The following is a 19,656-nucleotide window of genomic DNA, read 5'->3' on the forward strand; positions in this document are numbered from 1 at the left end:
ATATAGGCATTAGTGGGTGGAGCGCTCACATTTCTTAATTATGAGAACATTAATGGAGAGAGCACTTAGCATTGTTAACAATAAAGGAGATAATGGGGAGAGCACTATTTGGTGGAATCCACTTATGCATTCCGCAATCTACAACACTCCCCCTTAAATTCGCCAATTATTCATTAGATGTGCTTAATATTGTCTCGTTAAAACCTTATCAGTAAAACCATTAGGGCAAACTTGGTCGAAGGAAAAAAAACATAGTGCACAATTATCTAACATGACTACAAAATTATTCTCTTTAAAATGTGCTCCCCCTGATGACATTGGATGTGATTTTAAACTGCCTCATTAAAAACCTTTGCTAGTAAAAACCCCATGGGAAAACTTGATCAAAAGGAAACAAGAGTACAATACATATGCGTCCAATATTATTATGATTCTTCTCTTATAAGATCATGCTCCTCTTGTTGAGTGCTCTTCCTGATGAGTACTTCTCTTGAAGGCAACATGTATTAATTTAATAGTTTGTTAAAATGATGCATGCCAATGCCATATACAATTTTCTCGAACATAAATGTAGGTAAAGCTTTTGTAAATATACCAGCTAAATTATTCATGGAGCATATTTGTTTGATATCAATCTTCTTATTCTATTGGAGCTCATGAGTGTAGAAGAATTTCAGTGAAATATGTTTTGTTCTATCCCCTTTAATGTATCCTCCTTTGAGTTGAGCTATACGTGCAATATTGTCTTCATATATTACTGTTGGGATATCTGAACTTGAAGATATTCTACACATACTTTGAATATGATGGATTACAGATCGCAACAATATGCATTCTCAACTGGCTTCATGTAGTGCAAGAATTTCATAATGGTTGAAGGATGTTGCAACGAGAGTATGTTTTGTACACTTCTAAGAAATTGTTGTACCATTGAAAGTGAAAACATATCCTGTTTGTGAACGAGCTTTATGGGGGTCAGATAAATAATTTGCATTAGCATAACTAACAAGACCTGGATTTTTCATTAGTTCGTTAGAATAAAATAAACCTAAATCAATTGTTCTTCGAAAATAATGAAAAATATGTTTGACACCATTCCGATGTCTTCTAGTTGTTTCAGAGCTAAATCGATCTAACAGATTAACATAAAATGCTATGTCTAGTCTAGTACATTGTGCTAAATACATCAGAGTACCAATTGCATTTAGATATAATACTTCAAGACCAAGTATCTGTTCACCATCTTCTTTAGGACGAAATAAATCAGTTTTAGGATCAGGAGACCCGACTACTATTGAGGTACTCAATGGATAAGCTTTATCCATGTTGAAACGTTTCAAAATTTTCTCAGTATAAGTTGATTGATGGATAAAGATACCATTGGACCTGTGCTCGATCTGCAGCCTGAGACAATACCTAGTTTTCCTTAGATCTTTCATTTCAAATTTATTTTGCAAACATTCAATGATTTTTTGGAGCTCTTTAGGAGTTCCTATTAGGGGTGGGCAAAATATCTGATTCGACTTGACCTGATTCGAAAATTATCGGGTTCGGATAAGATTGGGTTGTTAATCAAATCCGATCGGATGAATTTGTGAAAACTCGATCGGATCGTGATCGGATCAAGTGAAAATCGATCCGATCTGAGAACCCGATCGAGTTGACAAAAAAAATAAAAAACAAGAACATAAAAAAGGAAAACTGAAACCTAAATTGTAGCAAAGCTCCTAAATCCTAAACACTCAACGCACACACCACTCAATCCAGACACAAAAAGCATTACAAACATACATAAATCAATACATTAAACCATTAACAACACTAGAAAGCAATACACGGCAGTGATTGCACAAGGCACAAACAACATCCCTCAAACAAATGACAGCCTCCCATTAAACGACAGCACACGGCACAAGGCACAAGCAGCCTCACTTATAACCCATTACCGACAGCCACACGGCCCACACACAACGCTTCCCTCAAACAAACGACAGCCACACGGCCACCAAACACAGCAACCGCTGAAAGCTGACGCCAATCGAAGCTGCTCCATGAGGATCGTGACCCGATCTATCGATTCGTTGCTACTAGGTACTAGATCTGCTGACCTCCATGCCTCGAATCCTCCACCATTACCCGATTCAGTTCGAGCTCTATTCGAACTTGCAAGCTGCAGCCCAAATTTTGGCTGTTAACATTTGAGTTTTGAAAGCTTGAGTTTGGCATTGACACTTGGTAGTTGGCATATTTTCATTATATATGATATCTAATCCGAACCCTGCTCAATTTGAACTCAATTCGAATTTTTAACCTGATTCGATAATTCGGATCGGGTCGGATTGGGTTATATATTCGGGTTGAATTCAGATGAACTTTTATCCAACCAGATCAACCCAAAATCCAATTGGGTTGATCTGAATCCGATTTTGCCCAGCCCTAGTTCCTATTAAATTCAAATCATCAAGATAAACTGCGACAATATCAATTGCAAATTTTGATTGCTTAATAAAAACACATGGATAAATAAGATCATTAATGTATCATTTTTTTATCAAATATTCACTGAGGTGATTATATCACATGCGTGCAGATTGTTTTAATCCATATAAAGATTTTTGTAGCTTTATTGAATACAAGCTACGATGTGATGATTGATAAGATTCTGACATTTTAAATCCTTTAGGGATTTTCATATATATCCGTGTCAAGTGACCCATATAGATAAGCTATCACCATATCCATGAGATGTATATCAAGATTTTTTGATACAGCCAAACCAATTAAAAATCGAAACGTAATTGCACACATTACTGGAGAGTATGTCTTATTATAATCAATACAAGGTCTCTCTGAGAAATCTTGTGCAACAAGTCGTACTTTATATCTTACGACTTCATCATTTTCATTATGTTTCCGTACAAATACCCATTTGTACCCAACAAGTTTGACATCCTTAGGTGTTTGGACTACAGGTTTGAATATTTCACGTTTGGCTAAAGAAGTCAATTATGCCTAGATTTCTTTTTTCCATTTAAGCCAATCATGCTTCAATCTACATTCATCAATGGTTTGTGGATTATGATCATTTACAATGTCAATAGCTACTGCAAACACAAACACATCATTGATGATAATTTCTTTATCTCCATCACTTCAAGTGATTAGACCATATCTTGGGCATATGCCTCTTTAAGGGGTCCTTCAGAGTATTTGGTCTCATTAAGGACCAAACGTCTTTTCAAAATATTACCATGAGTATAATCAACAGAAATCTCATTCTTTCTGGATTTAAGTGCCTTTTCAAGGCTTTATTCTTCATGAAGAGTTTTTGTATTGTCAAGGTTTTTGGTCTTTTTAGAGACTAGTTGCTTTTTTGAAGCAATTTGTTCTTTTAGATTTTTATCATCATTTGCAGCAAAACCCTATTTAATCATTTTTCTTTTTCTCAGAACACTATCTTTTGAATCAATTGGTCTACCACGCTTCTGGCTACCACAAATAATTCTTTAACTGCACTTTTCATTAATTGTTCTTTAGGTACAATGACTCGGCCAAGTATATTAGCAATTGATATATATGATTTGATTATTTTCGCCATAAAAAATCTAAAAAAATTGTATGCAAGAACTTTGTTCTTCACCTTATATTTATAGATATGTGATATACAAATGGTAAATCAAATAAACTTGCAACAAATTAATATTCAAATCATTAAACCTAGCTCAATAGGAAACAATAAAAAAGGAAAAAAAACTCTTTTTTTTTCCAGCTTCACATTAACAACGTAGACACATTTTCTGTTGTTGGTAATATCTCCATCCATCTTAGTCCATAAATTTAATTGCATCATTACAATTTCAATCAGCATCTAGACAGTAAATGTAAGTTGATGATCACACTATTAATTCCATTTCACGTTGATTAGGGAAAAAAAAAGTTTTCCTATATTCATGTAATTTCTATAATCTCTTAAATATACTAAATGAAGTAGGTCTATTTTGCTATTAACTAAATATCCCAGATTTTGTATTGTTGAACCATTTATTGTCTTAAGGCAATATGTATGTATATTTTTTAACTTTACTTTGAGCTCATCTCGTGCCATTGAGTTTTTTACTTTCTTCTATTTATTGCTACCATTTTGAAATTAAAATATTGATTCAATCGATCGACTTATTAATAATTGATCAACTTAATTTCATTTAACTGATCAACTTAGTTTTCTTTCATTAACTTTTAATAGCATGATTCATTCGTGATATATATTTACAACATTTTTTTTATGTATCCTTTGATTCAATTCACTCATAATAAATCTTAAAATCATTCACCATTGTGATTTAACTATTATAGTCTGAAAAAAATTTTAATAAAAATAACTCTATGGATAATTCAATTTTAAGGGTATTATTAGACAAATCATTGCACTAACAATTTTGATTGTTTGCTTGTAAAAGTAAAATATGCATTTGTATAACTGGTTTTGCAATAAGAAAAAATGTTAAAAGGTGCCTCCAATTTTTTCTTTCAAGTTTCAAGTTAATTATATGGTTGCTAAGTAAATTAAGAAAGTAACCTCATTGGCCTCTCTTATAATATGGATGTCTTTGGATTTTTAAAGGAAAAGAAAGACCCCAAGTGACAGTCTCTAAGGCTGAAGCTGTTCTGGAAGCCTACCGAAGAACCCAACTCCCAACAGCTACTCATATAGGCAATCAGAGATCTCCGATGCTAAAGGCTTGGAATCCTCCCCAAAGAGGATACTTTAAGGTTAATGTAGATGTTGCCACCAATTCGGAGAAGCAAATTGCAGGTCTAGGGGCTGTAATTCGAGATGAAGATGGGAATGTGACTGCAGCTGCAGTCATAGTTTCCAAGTTCTACGGTGATGTGTTTTTAGCAGAGGTAGAAGCAATCGAATTGGGACTTCAACTTGTAGGGAATGCTTGAATAGAGTCTTTGATTGTGGAATCAGATGCTCAAGAGGTTGTTAAGTTAGTTAACAACAGTCGGGGCTGCAGATCCGAGATCTTCTGGACCATTTCAGAGGTGCAGAGAGTTTTGAAGAGCTTTAGCTCAGTTTGTGTCCAATATGCTCATAGATCTTGTAATGCGATAGCCCACTCTTTAGCTAAATTAGCTCTAGAGAAGCTCGAAACTATTGTTTGGATGGGTTCATACCCTCCCCACTTGTTGTACTTGTTTTCTTCTTTGAGTTGAAATGAATGTACTTTCCATTCAAAAAAAAAAAAATAATATGGATGTCTTTTGAATTATCTTAATTTAGAATTTATTGACATACACTAATTGATAATTAACTTTTTTGTCCTCATCAATGATCTTCTTCTTTATGCTTCACCAATGGTGACAACATTTTAAATCAATGAGATATTCATTATATTAGCAGAAATTACGAGGGATCTCAACGACAATATTAGAATAACCCTAAAATAATAAAAAGGATGATTGTGGCTTGAAGACCGATTCTCGCCACAAGTTGGGCTGGTTTATGCTCGGTCCACGGCCATAACATCCTAGGAAAAGTTGATTAAACAATATTTTGTGAGTTCTTGATGGAGCGAGGGTAGAGGAAGCAAAATTGATTAGGTAAGAAAAAGTAGAAGTGGAATTGATAGGATAGAAAACACTAAATATCATTATAGTACTTTACAAAGCCAACACAATTAAGTTACGCTTTGATCAAAGCATGATTAGATATCATTTTAATTCAAAAGACTCAATGAGATTTTTAATAACGCTTAAAGCAAGATTAGATGACGCTCTAATTCAAACAACTCTACAAAAGAGATTTTAATCGATAATGTAACACTTCACTATATTATTTACTTAAAAATGCTTAAAAACACAGTTACTCTTAATATAAATACGAATTTTAAAAGTTTAGCACAATCCAACAAAAACTTTTTTACATAAAAGTAAGAGTCATATATAGATTTCTTAGTTTATTTAAAAACTTAATTATTACATAAAGTCAAGGTACTTATTTTTTATTAACACAAAGCTGAGCCCATCATAAAATCCCAAGGTCAGTTATGCCCATATGCACTTCGTCTTGGTTAGGACTTGGTGCCAGCTTGCCTTACTCATCGTTACCTGCAATGTAAGGATTTAGTGAGCTAATGCCCAGTAAAATAACACTTTGATGCATGTATAAATTATGATGCATGTGAATGACCATTCTTAAAATAAACTTAGAAAATACAAAACAACTTTATTTGGACTCTAAGTATGTTGCACTACAAGGCTGACACTTTTACTCTTTAAACATTATGCCCTTGGGCCTCATTAGTTGAACTTTTGGGCGTTACGTATTGCCATCCCTAAAAGATTTCTTACAATTTAGCTTTGAGGGCTTGCCCTCCTTAGAACTTTGCCACCTGGTCGTACAACCACCTATTTTTCATAAATTCATTTTCTGAAACGTCTTCTTTATAATGTAGTCCATGATATGCATGCATCCAATGCAACTTATAACCACGATGCATAACAAAATCAACATACAACATTATTTAAAGACAAGAGTCTTTAGTATAGGCGGCATAACCGACCATAGCATAATTAAGTATAAATGTCACATATTAGGTAGCAGAGCCGACCATAGTCTCACATATTAGACGGTAGGGCCGACCATATAAAGATTTAGAATATAACTAATCACACCATCATAATATAAATGGATTGTTAAAACTGATCTTAAATATAAAAGTAATTTTGTCCTTACATTGCAGTTGAAGTATTACTTACCTCTTTATCTTGATTTCTCTAGACCTTTCTAAATTAAGGATTTCTCTACTCTTGTTATTATGACTTAGAATGGAAGAGAATGAAATTTCTAAGTTGCATTTAAAATGAAAGGTGGTGGGGGTATTTATAGGATTTCTTAAGGCTAATGGATGGCTAGGATTTTGCCACCATAACTCTTGATCAATGGTTGAGGTTAACCTTCATAAATACCTTACTAAATTCTAGAATTCTTATCTTTCCTCTACAACCTTCTCTTACATCATCACTTATGTCATTGATTATGTCATCTTTACTTAGAATTAAATATCTAAGTAAAGATGAGATTATCCTTCATAAATGTCTTGCTAAATTCTAGAATTCCTTAACTTTCTCTACACTTCTTTTTACATCAACGCTTACGTCAACGCTTACATCATCATTCCTTATTGCTTATGTCATCATTCCTTAAAATTAAATATTATAAACTTAAGGGGCTTGTTAGCTTAAAAATAAATTCTACTATATTAAGAAAATTGTACCTCACAGATAATCCCAGAGGAAATTTTATTAAATAATTGAATTTAAAGTTATGAAATAATAACATGATCTCTTTATTTATAATAGAGCAAACCCACTTCCCTAAGTTAACTTAAAAAAAAGGGATTATAATGGAAATAAAATATACTTTCCCTAAGTTAACTAAATCTCATACCTTAATTGACTCCAATGGAAATAAAAAGTTTTAAAATAATAAAATATCATAATTAACTTTAATTAAAATAGAAATCCTAAAATGATAAAATTTTAGAATCTTAAAGTTTCTAAAATAACGTCCTACATTAGTTTTAATTGATATTGTTAATTTTGAAAAAAAATATTTCTTAACTTATTAAAAATCTTCACAAATCTTTTATAGACCTTCCCTCACATAAGGCTTCTCGAAAAGCTAGAACTTACAATCAGACTTTGGCCCCATTATATGACATATGTTAGTAAAATTCATTTTTACAAATGATAATTCTATTCATCCCTTTCTTTATATTTTCTAAAAGAATATCTAAAATTTTACTCCCATACTTATGGGAAAATTCAAACCTTCTAATTATAACTAAGACATCTTTGAGTTGGGTTGGGACCCCTGGCATGGTCATAGCAGGTATGGAACCTCTTCAATTGTTTGGTTCCTTAGTTAGCTCCTCAAATTCCAGAAAGTATACATTTCCGAGGTGTCTTCACCTAAAACCAAATCAACTTATTTGAGCTCAACAAAAGTTTGTATCTCCCTCGATGTAACGTATAAATTTTTATAAAAACTTTTAGGACTGATCTCATACAATATATAAGAATACGTAATTTAGAAAATCATATCTTGATAATCCGATTTGGTATTTTTGCTGAGTTAATCTAGGCTCTCAGATCACGATCTGTGACCACCACGCTTGTTAGATCACCATCTGTCACCAATAATCTTCCAGGTTATGACTCATGTTTGATCTGCACTTAACTTGTGGCCGCCTTTATCATCACTAAAAGCAACTCGCAGGAGAAAATTTTTCTCTCAAAATTAGAGAGAAAAAAATATTTTTCTCTTATCTGTATATTGTGGCTTCACCCACCTTTTTGGGAGAAAATAAGCATTTTTATATCTCTATCTTAGTGGAAACCCTAGGCTCCATATTTTTATATTTTTAATTCTATTAAATCAAATTTGATTTAAATTAAAAATAATAAAATCAAAGGTAACGTTACTTTTTCTTGTCATAGGGGCCATCTTGTAAAATAACACAAGGCCCCTCAGACACAAGCACATTATATGGAGCCTCTCACTAAATAATATATTTAGGCTTTTAACCCAAATAGCTAGTTATCTTACTTATTAATACAGTAGCGGCGTAGTCAATTAAATGAGTTAACCCGGGGATCATATGGGTACATATAATAGTGGCTACAATAATTAGGTCTGTAATTAAACTAGCCTAATTATTTAATTCCAAACCTACTCTACCAAAAGATTTGAACTAACTTCCATAATTGTATATTATCCAGGATAGTGTTCTCGAATAATAATTTGACCCATGCCATATTGATTTTTTTATTATACAATCCTTTGTACCACATCGTTAATTAAATTGATATTTTAATTGTCCAATCAATTTAATTACATTTTGTTCATTGATACTCACTTATTTTTTTAATGATCATTTTTAACATATTAAATATGTCGACACACTCTGGCTAAAAAATTCTATGATCAAGTGCCCAAAACCCATCAAGAGATGTTTTGTACAAATTCTATATTGTTAATCTATAACTCTAATACTTATAATTGCTTTCACCAAGATATCATGTAATCTTGACTACAAGTATGTGTCGTGCCCATTGGTAACTCAAATAAAATAACAATTACAATCATGAAATTATAACTAACTCAAGATTAAGATTATAGTAAAATCAATGCCTATGAGATTTAATAAGTCTGATAGTTATTACAAAGTTAATTAAATCTCATATGTGATCATATTCAATGTAGTCGCACTACAATAAATTCATACATAATTAAGACAAATCATTTAATGAATTTATTACAGTCTATACCTAAATAAAATGCCCAACTTTATTTATTAACTGCAAACTAAATTTATTTAATCATAATATAACTTGTATTTATGTCTTCTGTGAATCCACATAGTGATCACATAAATACATATAATATGATTAAATGGATTTTACTTAAAATATTAATGCAACTAAGATACTTGAAAAAAATACCTCATTTATTTTATTAATCAAAAAAAATATTTATTACAATTAAATAAACACATATACTTTTAAAAAATATATTTTCCCAACATTCTCAACATACACCTAATATTGAAATGCTTTTCAAAAGCATCACTTCATTCAATGAAAAGCACCTTGGCCATAGTATTTGCAGTCTTTTACTAAGCGGGTACCATCAAGATCAACCACTACTCCACTTTTTATGCTACTTGAAAGAAGATTATAAATATTTTAGAGTTCCACTAACTCTATAAAATCGAAACTTAAATCAGTGCACTGCACATACATTTCGTACAGAAAGAAGATTCAAACATCTCTATAAACACAAACTCTCAAGATATTTTAGAGTTAAACAAAACTACCATTTCATGCCTAGAAAAAATGTAACAATTTTTCCCGCTAGAGTGGTTAATACACAATACGGATTTGCTTCAAGTCACCGGAGAGGCTTTTAGAGCAAATGCAACAATTTTGGGTTCTAAAATTTTGCTCTTTAAAGCGTTATTTTGGCTTAGTGTTTCAATTATCAAGAAGAGGTATAAAGATCAATGGCTCCTGCTATCCTTGTTTTAGCTTAATATATATCTCTCATTTTAATTAATATAGTTGTTTCTTAAAAATTTAATTAAGATCATTGGCTTTAAATTACTACTATAGGATTCCGAAAATGATCAGCAGCCTATTTCTTCTTCATCTTCAAAATCACCCAACAAAACAAAGTTTGTTCAAATTTAAATGTCCTTGCTATATCAGTGCTAACATTTGTCTCAAAAGTCAAAATTTTGCTCCATTAATCCGTGACTTCAAAAGGAACAACGATCTTTTCCTATTCCTAGTATTTGTTTTTTTACTCTCATAATTTAGTGAGTGGCTAAGAGTGAGTGGCTAAGATTGACTTCAAGTCAGCTTTTTTTTTTATTTACAATTAAGCCAACATTTTTTTTTTAAATTTGAAAAACTAGGAGAGTTTAGGAGAAAAAAATAAAATTAAGAGAGAATCCTAATCCAACTTGGAGACTCATGTTGATACTTGTAGAGATTGTTTTGTTGCCTTCCACGTAAAAAAAAAAATTACTTGGATTGAGACTAGAGATTTTTTTTTTCTTAAAATAACTTTTTTTAATCATTAGTTTGTGAGCAACATATATGAATCACATTGGTGTTGGGGTTTGAACAAGTCATCTTTAGTTTAAAATTATAATACGAACCGATATCTTAAGGTCCAGCTTCTAAATCCGATAAAAGCTTATCCATAATTAACTCCTAGCGATGCCCAAAAACTCTATGAACGAATTATTATACAAGCAAGCTGCTGCATGATTATATTTCTTATTCGTGGATAGCACTTATAATAATTCAACTTGATTTTCTTTCAATGACGACTATAGTATGATTCAATCATTCTATTTAGGATAAATTTTTATTTGTTCGTGTCCTTTTGCACATTGGCACCAAAGCACAAAGTACAAGGGGCAATTGTTCAATATGAAGATCACCGGCATGGTTAACAGTAAAATGGCCCAATAAGCAAGCCCAAGTGCAAAAGGACCAAATGGAAGCCCAATATTGTTCCCACTCTTGACACCCAAGAAATCAAGCAAGACTCAATAAAAACACATTTATTTAAGCAATGTTGGCTAAGCAAGGTTGGGGATTGGTCTCTTAATATTCTTTGATAGCTCGGTTATTGAAAGCTCGATACTTTAAAGATAGGTCTTTCTTACTGCAAAGCATGGTCATAACCCTTATCTTATGTTTCATAAAGTCTTCTATGGAGGCATGATGCTCTTGAACGGGGTGTTTGGTGACATATTGGTGTGGGTCACACAACTCACAAGTGGATGTCTATCCCGGCAATTGGATTCGACTGCTCAAATATTTCTCTCAACCTCTAGTGCCTCGTTTTGATGCAAAAGTGTCTCCTATACTGCTGGATGGTATGGTAATCGTAGGAGTGACTCTTTGTTGTGGGAGCATTTTGTGCCTATGGATGTTGAATCCATTTTTTGAATTCATTTGCCAAGTACTCCAAGGGCTGATGAGGTGTTACGACATTTTATGAAGGATGGCATTTATAACGTTAAATCAGGGTATCTTGTGTCTTTGGCTTGGGACAATATGGATGTTGCAAAAAGTTCTAGTAGTTCTTCAAGGGATCGGAATAAGATCTGGCATCTCAATGTTCCTGGGAAGGCCAAATTCTTTTTGTGGCAGGGTTACATAGTTGTAGTTCATTTAATTGACAACTAATTGAATTGAAGAAAGGGCTTGTTGAATACAAACATAGGACAGAATAGAGATCGAAACGAAACTTGGTGTTTGTGTAAGATGCTGAGAACCTTCTTGTATGTATGTATGTATGTATGTATTTGCAACGTTGTAAATATTTTACAACACTGATTTTTATGTCATAACAAAGTTAAGTTTATGGTTTAATCACTATGGCTTTTAACGGAACAAAATCCTGAATCTGCACTGACTAAGAAGTAAGAATGATCGAGACTTTTTCTATTGAAGGAGGTCCTGAGGATAAAATCTCAGGTGAAACGAACCCACAGAACCCATGCCGTCATCATATAGATGTGAGATTTTCTTATTTTCAAATTTAAATTTGACAAACAAGAGAGACAATGATGGTGGGATTGGAAATTTAATTGGACAGTGCCATCTCTCACTCGCATTTGTCAAAATTTAATTAATTAAATAATTAAATTTAGTTTATTACGTCAAAGCGAGAAATTTAGTTTAAATTTAGTTTAATAAACTAAATAATTAAATTTAGTTTTTTTTCAACAACAGGACAATGTTTGTTTTAATGTTAAGTTAGTTTATTACGTCAAAGCGAGAAAGGATTTGCTATTCGTTTAATAATATGGTTTGACACTAAACCGATTTATTATTGTTATAATTGTCTTGTTTTACTCAGTTATTTTGCGAGTGTGATTAAACCTATTAAATCGGTTCAATTTAATTTAGTTTAGCATATACACATATGTATCCTTATAGCAATCTCTACGGATAATATACTTGTAGATTGATCGATCAAACTCGCAAATTTGTTAAAAAACTGAAGAAACAAAAATGAACTAGTTCGTTTTTATTGACCTGACTGGGCCAAAATGCAAATATTAGCATGGGGTTCATATTTTTGTGTTTTTTTTTCAAGTAAATGTTTTTTAATCTCTACAGTGTGAGCAAACAACAACACAATTTATACCACATAGGTAAAAATAATTTAAGAAAATAAATAATATGAAATATAAGACAATTAATGATAAAATATGGTCATATTTGTTTGAATGAGAAAAATATTTTTGCATAAAAATTCCAATCTTATGCAATTTATACCACAGGGGGCAAAAACATATAATTAATTCAATCTAACTTATTCTGATTATTATAATTTTGAATGAAAAGTAAAATAATTATTAAATGTGTTAATACTTTCAGCTTCGTGAAGGAAGGAATGCCGTTTAATTAGCAAAGAAACGAGGCGGCCACGAGATAAGAGTCGTTCTTTCTTTCTCTAGAAAATCAAGGGATAGTTTGAGTCGGGAAAGTGGAAGAGAAGGTATTATGGAAAAATATTAAATTAAAATGATGGAAAATATTAAATTAAAATTATGAAAAATATTAAATTGAAATTAAAATAAAATAATATATTAATTTAGAAATTATGGAAAAATATTATTAATAGTAAAAAAAATAAACAGAAAATAAAAGAAAGATATAATGTTGTCAAAATCAAGAGAAAAAAATTTATATAATAAAGGAGAATTATTTGTTTCATATATTATATGTGATGTGTCATATTTAACATGAAAAATTACTTCTATTTTGTTATTTTTCTCAACTTTGTTATTCTAAATACCTCCAAAAAGTTTTTTTTCCCACCTATTTTATGTTTGACGTTCTTGTTGTATGTTTGACCTCCATTATTGCATCTTTCACGTGAACGAACTATTGCATGTTGGCATAGTTTTATGTTTAACCTCATATGTTGCATGTTTGACTTCAGGTGTTACATGTTTTACGTGACCTTTTTATATGTAAATTTCATGTTGTATGTTTGACCTCACTTGTTGCTTGTTTCACATGGATTGTTGCATATCTTGAATAAAGCCAAAAAAAAAAAAAAAAACTCCGACCTGTTAAATGTTTCATGTCCGTGTTGCATGTTTGACCTCTGTTGTTGCATCTTTCACGTGAACTATTTCATGTTGACGTGGTTCTCATGTTTAATCTCATATGTTGCATATTTGGCCTCAACTACTACATGTTCTATGTGACCTTTTTATATGTAAATTTATGTTGCATGTGTAACCTCACTTGTTGCATGTTTCACATGGATTGTTGCAAGTCTTGCTTAAAGCCAATAAATGAAAATTTTCTCACCTATTTCATTTTTCACATGTGTGTACCTCTATTGCTGCATCTTTCACATGAACTATTACATGTTGACGTGGTTCTTATGTTTAACCTCATCGGTTGGATGTTTGACCTTAAGTGTTGCAAGTTTTACATGACCTTTCTACATGTAAATTTCATGTTGTATGTTTTACCTCACTTGTTACTTGTTTCGTTTGAATTGTTCCATTTCTTGAATAAAGACAAAAATTGAAAATGGGTGAGGAAGACGAAGTAAAACTGCATCTAATCATGAAGCCGATTAGCCAGCTTATTTAATAATGAATCTAGTAATTATTCACTTCCACTCCAAAGACACCCAACAATGAAATGGTTAGCCGGCTGATTTAACGAAGAATTAAGCAGTTTTCCACCTTCACTCCAAAAAACACCCAGCAATGAAACGGTTAGCCAACTGATTTAACAAGGAATTAAGTAGTTAATTACTAGCATTCAAGAAAATAGTAACAATGAGACAGTTAGCCAGATTGTTAAGCAAAGACTTAAGCGGTTAACTGCTTCCAATCCAGAAACAACTAAGTATAAAACGACTACTCGACTTATTTAACAACAAATGAAGCAGTGAAGGTTCTTGGGTCAGAACCTCTTCTCTATCTTCAGTCGATGGAGAATCACTATCTGTCTCATCGACACTAACTGGATTATTTTTAACCTTTTCAAACTCGACCTACTACAAAGTTCTAATGGTCTTGTCATTCTCTTGAGAATCTTTTTGTTTCAACATGGTTAATTTATCAAAAGTCACATCTTTGCTGAAAATAATCTTCATGTGATAAGACATCAGAGACGATACTTTTTTACTCTACCAGTTATACCCATGAATAATGCTTTCTTCACTCTTGAGTCTAATTTAGATTCCTTTACATGATAATAAGCAGTGAAACAAAAAACATATAAAGAATCATAATCAATAATAGGATTACCAGTCTACATCTCCATGAGTGTTTTGCCCTCAATTGCAGTTGATGGCAAACAATTAATCAGATGGCACGCATACACAACTGCCTCATCCCAAAACTCCTTGCCTAATCTAGCATTAGACAACATACACCGAACTTTCTCCAGTATAGTCTGATTCATGTGTTCTGCCACCCCATTCTGTTGTGGTGTATCTAGAACAGTGAAGTATCGCACAATACCCTCATCTTGGCATATTTGTATAAATTGATCATTATTGTAATCACCACTATTGTCTGAGTGAAGTCTTTTGACATTTCGATCAATGTGAGCCTCCACTATTTTCTTCCATTTCAGAAATATGCCCAAAACTTCATTCTTATTCTTCATCAAATACACCCACACTTTTCTTGAATAATCATTAACAAAAGGAACAAAATAGTGCATACCTCCTAAAAAAAAACTATTTTGGTAAGTCCCCACACGTCACTGTGAACATAGTCCAGAATCCCTTTTGTATTATGAATTGTTGAACCAAACTTTACCCTTGTCTGCTTGTCTAGAATAATAAATAAAGGTCTTCGGGTGGAGAAAAAGAAGAAAAATGCGAAAATAGAAAAATGGAAAGTGGTTTGCCCTTATCATTTTAATGCATAAAATCCCGTAATGCGGCTTCAACATGCATAATAAAGCAAGTTCTAGAATAAATAAACTAAGATTGATATTCACATAACAAAAAAAAAAAAAATAGAGCAAAGTGGTTGCTCATATGCTCAAATACTCACAAAGTTGGTAAATTTGCCATCAAATCATGTACACTCTTCAAATGAATCAACCATCAATAGTGGTGTAGAATGAGAAGAATGTATGAGTGATATATAAAAGGAAAGGTAAAAAGGATAAGAAGCGAGAAAGATGTATGTAGTAATATAAAAAGTGAAAGATAAAATGTGAGTGTGGAAAAAAAAAGAAAAAAAATGAAAGAGTATGATAAAATACAAATAGATGTAAATAATTTGAGATAGATGGAAAAAGAGTAGTGAGAAAGAAAAGAAAAGAAAAGAATTAAAATAATATATGAAGCATACTAACTCTAAAATCATTTAAGAATGAGTAGAGTAAAAATAATACTTCCAGACATCAATATTGCAAAAATCCCTCTCCCACACCAAGAACTTACATTCTCCCCAAAGTATGATAATCAAAGCTCACATAAAAAAATAAAGCGTAAGGATAAAAGATTAAAGGCAAAACGTCCCTGAATTGTGAGCTTTGATCCACATAACGTCTATGGGCTTGGCGGAAATGGTGGGATAAATCCAACACTCTCGAAGTATGTGGCCAAATTCTGCTCCATCTTGTTCAGCTTGTGCTTTATTTTCTCTAACTGAATGCTCAAAGGTGGTGCAGATGTAGAAGGAATAGTTGGTGGGGCAGCAATTTTATCGTCAAACTCGTCATCAGAGGTAGCACCACTCCTAGCATAAAGCTTCTTTGGAAGTTGAGTGGGTCCTGGTTCAGTAAACTGAAATCTCCCGTCCTTGAATTCGACCACACATGTTCTTTCAAACAATGATATATCCAAAAATTCCTTTTTGCAAGCAGGATATAAATCATTATTGTCAGGATCAAGCACACATAAGTTTATAGCTAATAGAGTAATGTGTGGACCAAGAAATAAAGTCCTATACCTTTTGAGCACGCTCTGAAATTGATCTGTTAACCAAAAACCTAGATTAGGCCTCACATCATTTAACATGCACCAGATAAAATAAAACTCAGTTTTAGAAAAAACTTCCGAGTGATCTTTCTTTCCTAAAAAATTATATGCTAAGAACTTATGCACACATTTCAAGACAGGATCACGTAAGAAAGAGCTCTTTGATTTACTCGGCTCATAGGCATTGTGATCAAAAGATAAATTACGCCAAGGACCATAATACTCAAAATTTTCGCTAAAGTCATAAGTTGTCCCTAAATATGCATCACTAGAAGAATAATCATCATGAATAAATCCTAAAGCTAGGTTAAAATCTGTAATAGATTGTGAAAAATTTTGTCCCATTAACCAAAACTTTATAACATTCGGAGTATGCAAAGTAAAATCATTCAGTATATTAAATTGAAAAGTAGCATAGAACTCCCTAATCAACTCAACAAACTTACGCAAACCAATCTTATCTATCAAAGAATTAAAATTATCCTTAACATTTAATTTGTAAGAGTCGAGTAATGAATATACTTAGTTGGAAGTATTATTCTCTTGGAAATATCTTTGTACATTTCTTTCTCTTGTTGAGTCGTGAATGTGAGGCACCTTCCGAGATTGGATTCAGCAAGTGGCAAAACACTCATGCCTTTTCCATATTTCGATCTTTGTCTCACAGCTTGGCATGAATCTGAAACTGTGTTCCATGGGACCGTAATGGGAGCAGCAATCTTGGATTTCTTTGCGACAGGGCTGGTGCAGATGAGGCTGTGCGGTTGCTGGGCATGGACTGCTTGCAGGGCTGGTGCAGATGCGGGATACAGCGCGCGGATGCTTGAGACGCGGCTGCTGGTTGCTGGAGACGTGGCCGCTGCTAGGATGCGGGATGTGGCTGCTGCTGGGATGCGGGATGCGGCTAGTTGCGCAGCTGGAATGCGGGATGCCAGTCATGCGCTAGGGATTAAAACCCTAAAAAAAACCTTTTTTATTTTTTTCAAAAAAATAAAAAATCAAAAAACCTTTTTTTCGATTTTTTATCAAATAAAATATAAAAAGACTTTTTTATTTTAGTTTTTTTTATTGAAACTAAAAACTAAAAGAGACATTTGAGACACCAAAAAAATTACATAAGTACTTTTTTAAAAAGCATATGGGCAGGCCTTAAAACCATTTTACTTTAAAATCACAGAAATACTTATTAGTTAAAACGTGGGCACGCCTAACCAAAAATTTTCTTTTGCCCAAAATAAGCAAAAACATTATCGAAACAATCTGAATCAAAATTAAAAACAAAAGATATAACAAAAATCAAAATAAAAAAATCCTTTGGATTGCCTCCCAAAAAGCGCCTTTGTTTCATATCTTTGGATAGACACATTCATGCATCAATCTCCATAAATGGGACTCTCGAGAGCCACTTCCTCCACAATATTCACCGAAAAACCTTCATAAAAATGTTTTAAGCGATGACCATTAACCTTAAAAACTTTGTCAGAAGTCGGACTCCAAATCTCAACTGCACCATGAGGAAAAACATTAGTAACAATAAAAGGTCCAACCCAGCAAGAACATAATTTATTAGGAAAAAGTTTAAGCTTAGAATAAAAAAGAAGAACTTTTTGACCAACAGAGAACTCCTTTCTTAAAATCATTCTGTCATGAAATGTCTTCATATTTTTCTTGTAAAATCGTGAACTCTCATAGGATTCGTTTCTAATATCCTCAAACTCTTGCAGTTGCAATTTCCTCTGTTTTCCCGCTTCATCCATTCGCATATTGCATTGCTTAACCGCCCAATATGCTCTGTGCTCAAGCTCTACAAGTAAACGACAAGGCTTACCAAATACTAAACGATAAGGAGACATACCTATGGGAGTTTTGTACGCGGTGCGATACGCCCACAATGCATCATCTAATCGTAAGCTCCAATCCTTTCAATTTGGACTAACCATCTTTTCAAGAATAGACTTGATTTCTCTGTTTGATATCTCAGCTTGTCCGCTTGTCTGTGGATGATAGGTGGTAGACACTCGGTGGGTAACATGATATCTCTTGAACAAAGTCTCCACCACCCGATTACAGAAATGAGTGCCTCTATCACTTATCACCGCTCTCAGTACACCAAACATGGCAAAAATATTAGACTTGACAAAATCTACAACAACTTTAGCATTGTCAGTCTGGGTGGCCTTAGCCTCTACCTACTTAAAAACATAATCCACTGCTAAAAGAATGTAAGCATTGCCAAAAGATGAGGGAAAAGTTCCCATAACATCAATACCCCACACATCGAATATTTTACACACAAGAATAAGGGTGAGTGACATTTGATTCTTATGACTTAAATTACTAGTCTTTTGACAATTCTCACACGACTTACAAAACATGTATGAATCACGAAATAAAATATGCCAAAATAGACCACATTCTAACACCTTAGATGCTGTTCTTTTGGGATCAAAATGACTACCACATGCATATGAGTGACAAAATTGAAGAATAGAATGAATTTCAAACTAAGATACACACCTTCTGATAACTTGGTCAGAGCAATGTTTCTACAAGTAACGGTCATCCCAAACATAGTACTTAGCATTGCTCCTAATCTTATCTTTTTGAGCCCTCGTCAGATCACTAGGTAGTGTTCTTGTAACTAAGTAATTGACAATGTCAACGTACCAAGGAACCATACCTTGAGTTACAAAAAGATGCTCATATGGAAAATCATCCTTCAAAGGTATTGCTTCTTCACTCATGGTCAATCTACTAAGGTGGTCTGCAACTAAATTTTCTACTCCTTTCTTGTCACAGATCTCTAAGTTGAACTCTTGAAGTAGTAGGATCCAGCGGATGAGTCTCGGTTTCGCTTTCTTCTTGGCAAGCAAATATCTAAGAGCTGCATGGTCAGAAAAAAAATTCACTTTAGTACCCAATAAATATGAATGGAATTTTTTTAAAGTAAAAACAATAGCCAAAAGTTCTTTTTTCGTTGTTGAGTAATTGCACTGAGCACTATCAAGTATCATTGATGCATAATATATCACGTGAGCAGCTCTTACAACCCTTTGTCCGAGAACAACACCAACAACATAGTTACT

The sequence above is a fragment of the Citrus sinensis genome, chromosome 5 (assembly GCF_022201045.2).
Source record: "Citrus sinensis cultivar Valencia sweet orange chromosome 5, DVS_A1.0, whole genome shotgun sequence".
In the NCBI taxonomy this organism is placed as follows: Eukaryota; Viridiplantae; Streptophyta; class Magnoliopsida; order Sapindales; family Rutaceae; genus Citrus; species Citrus sinensis.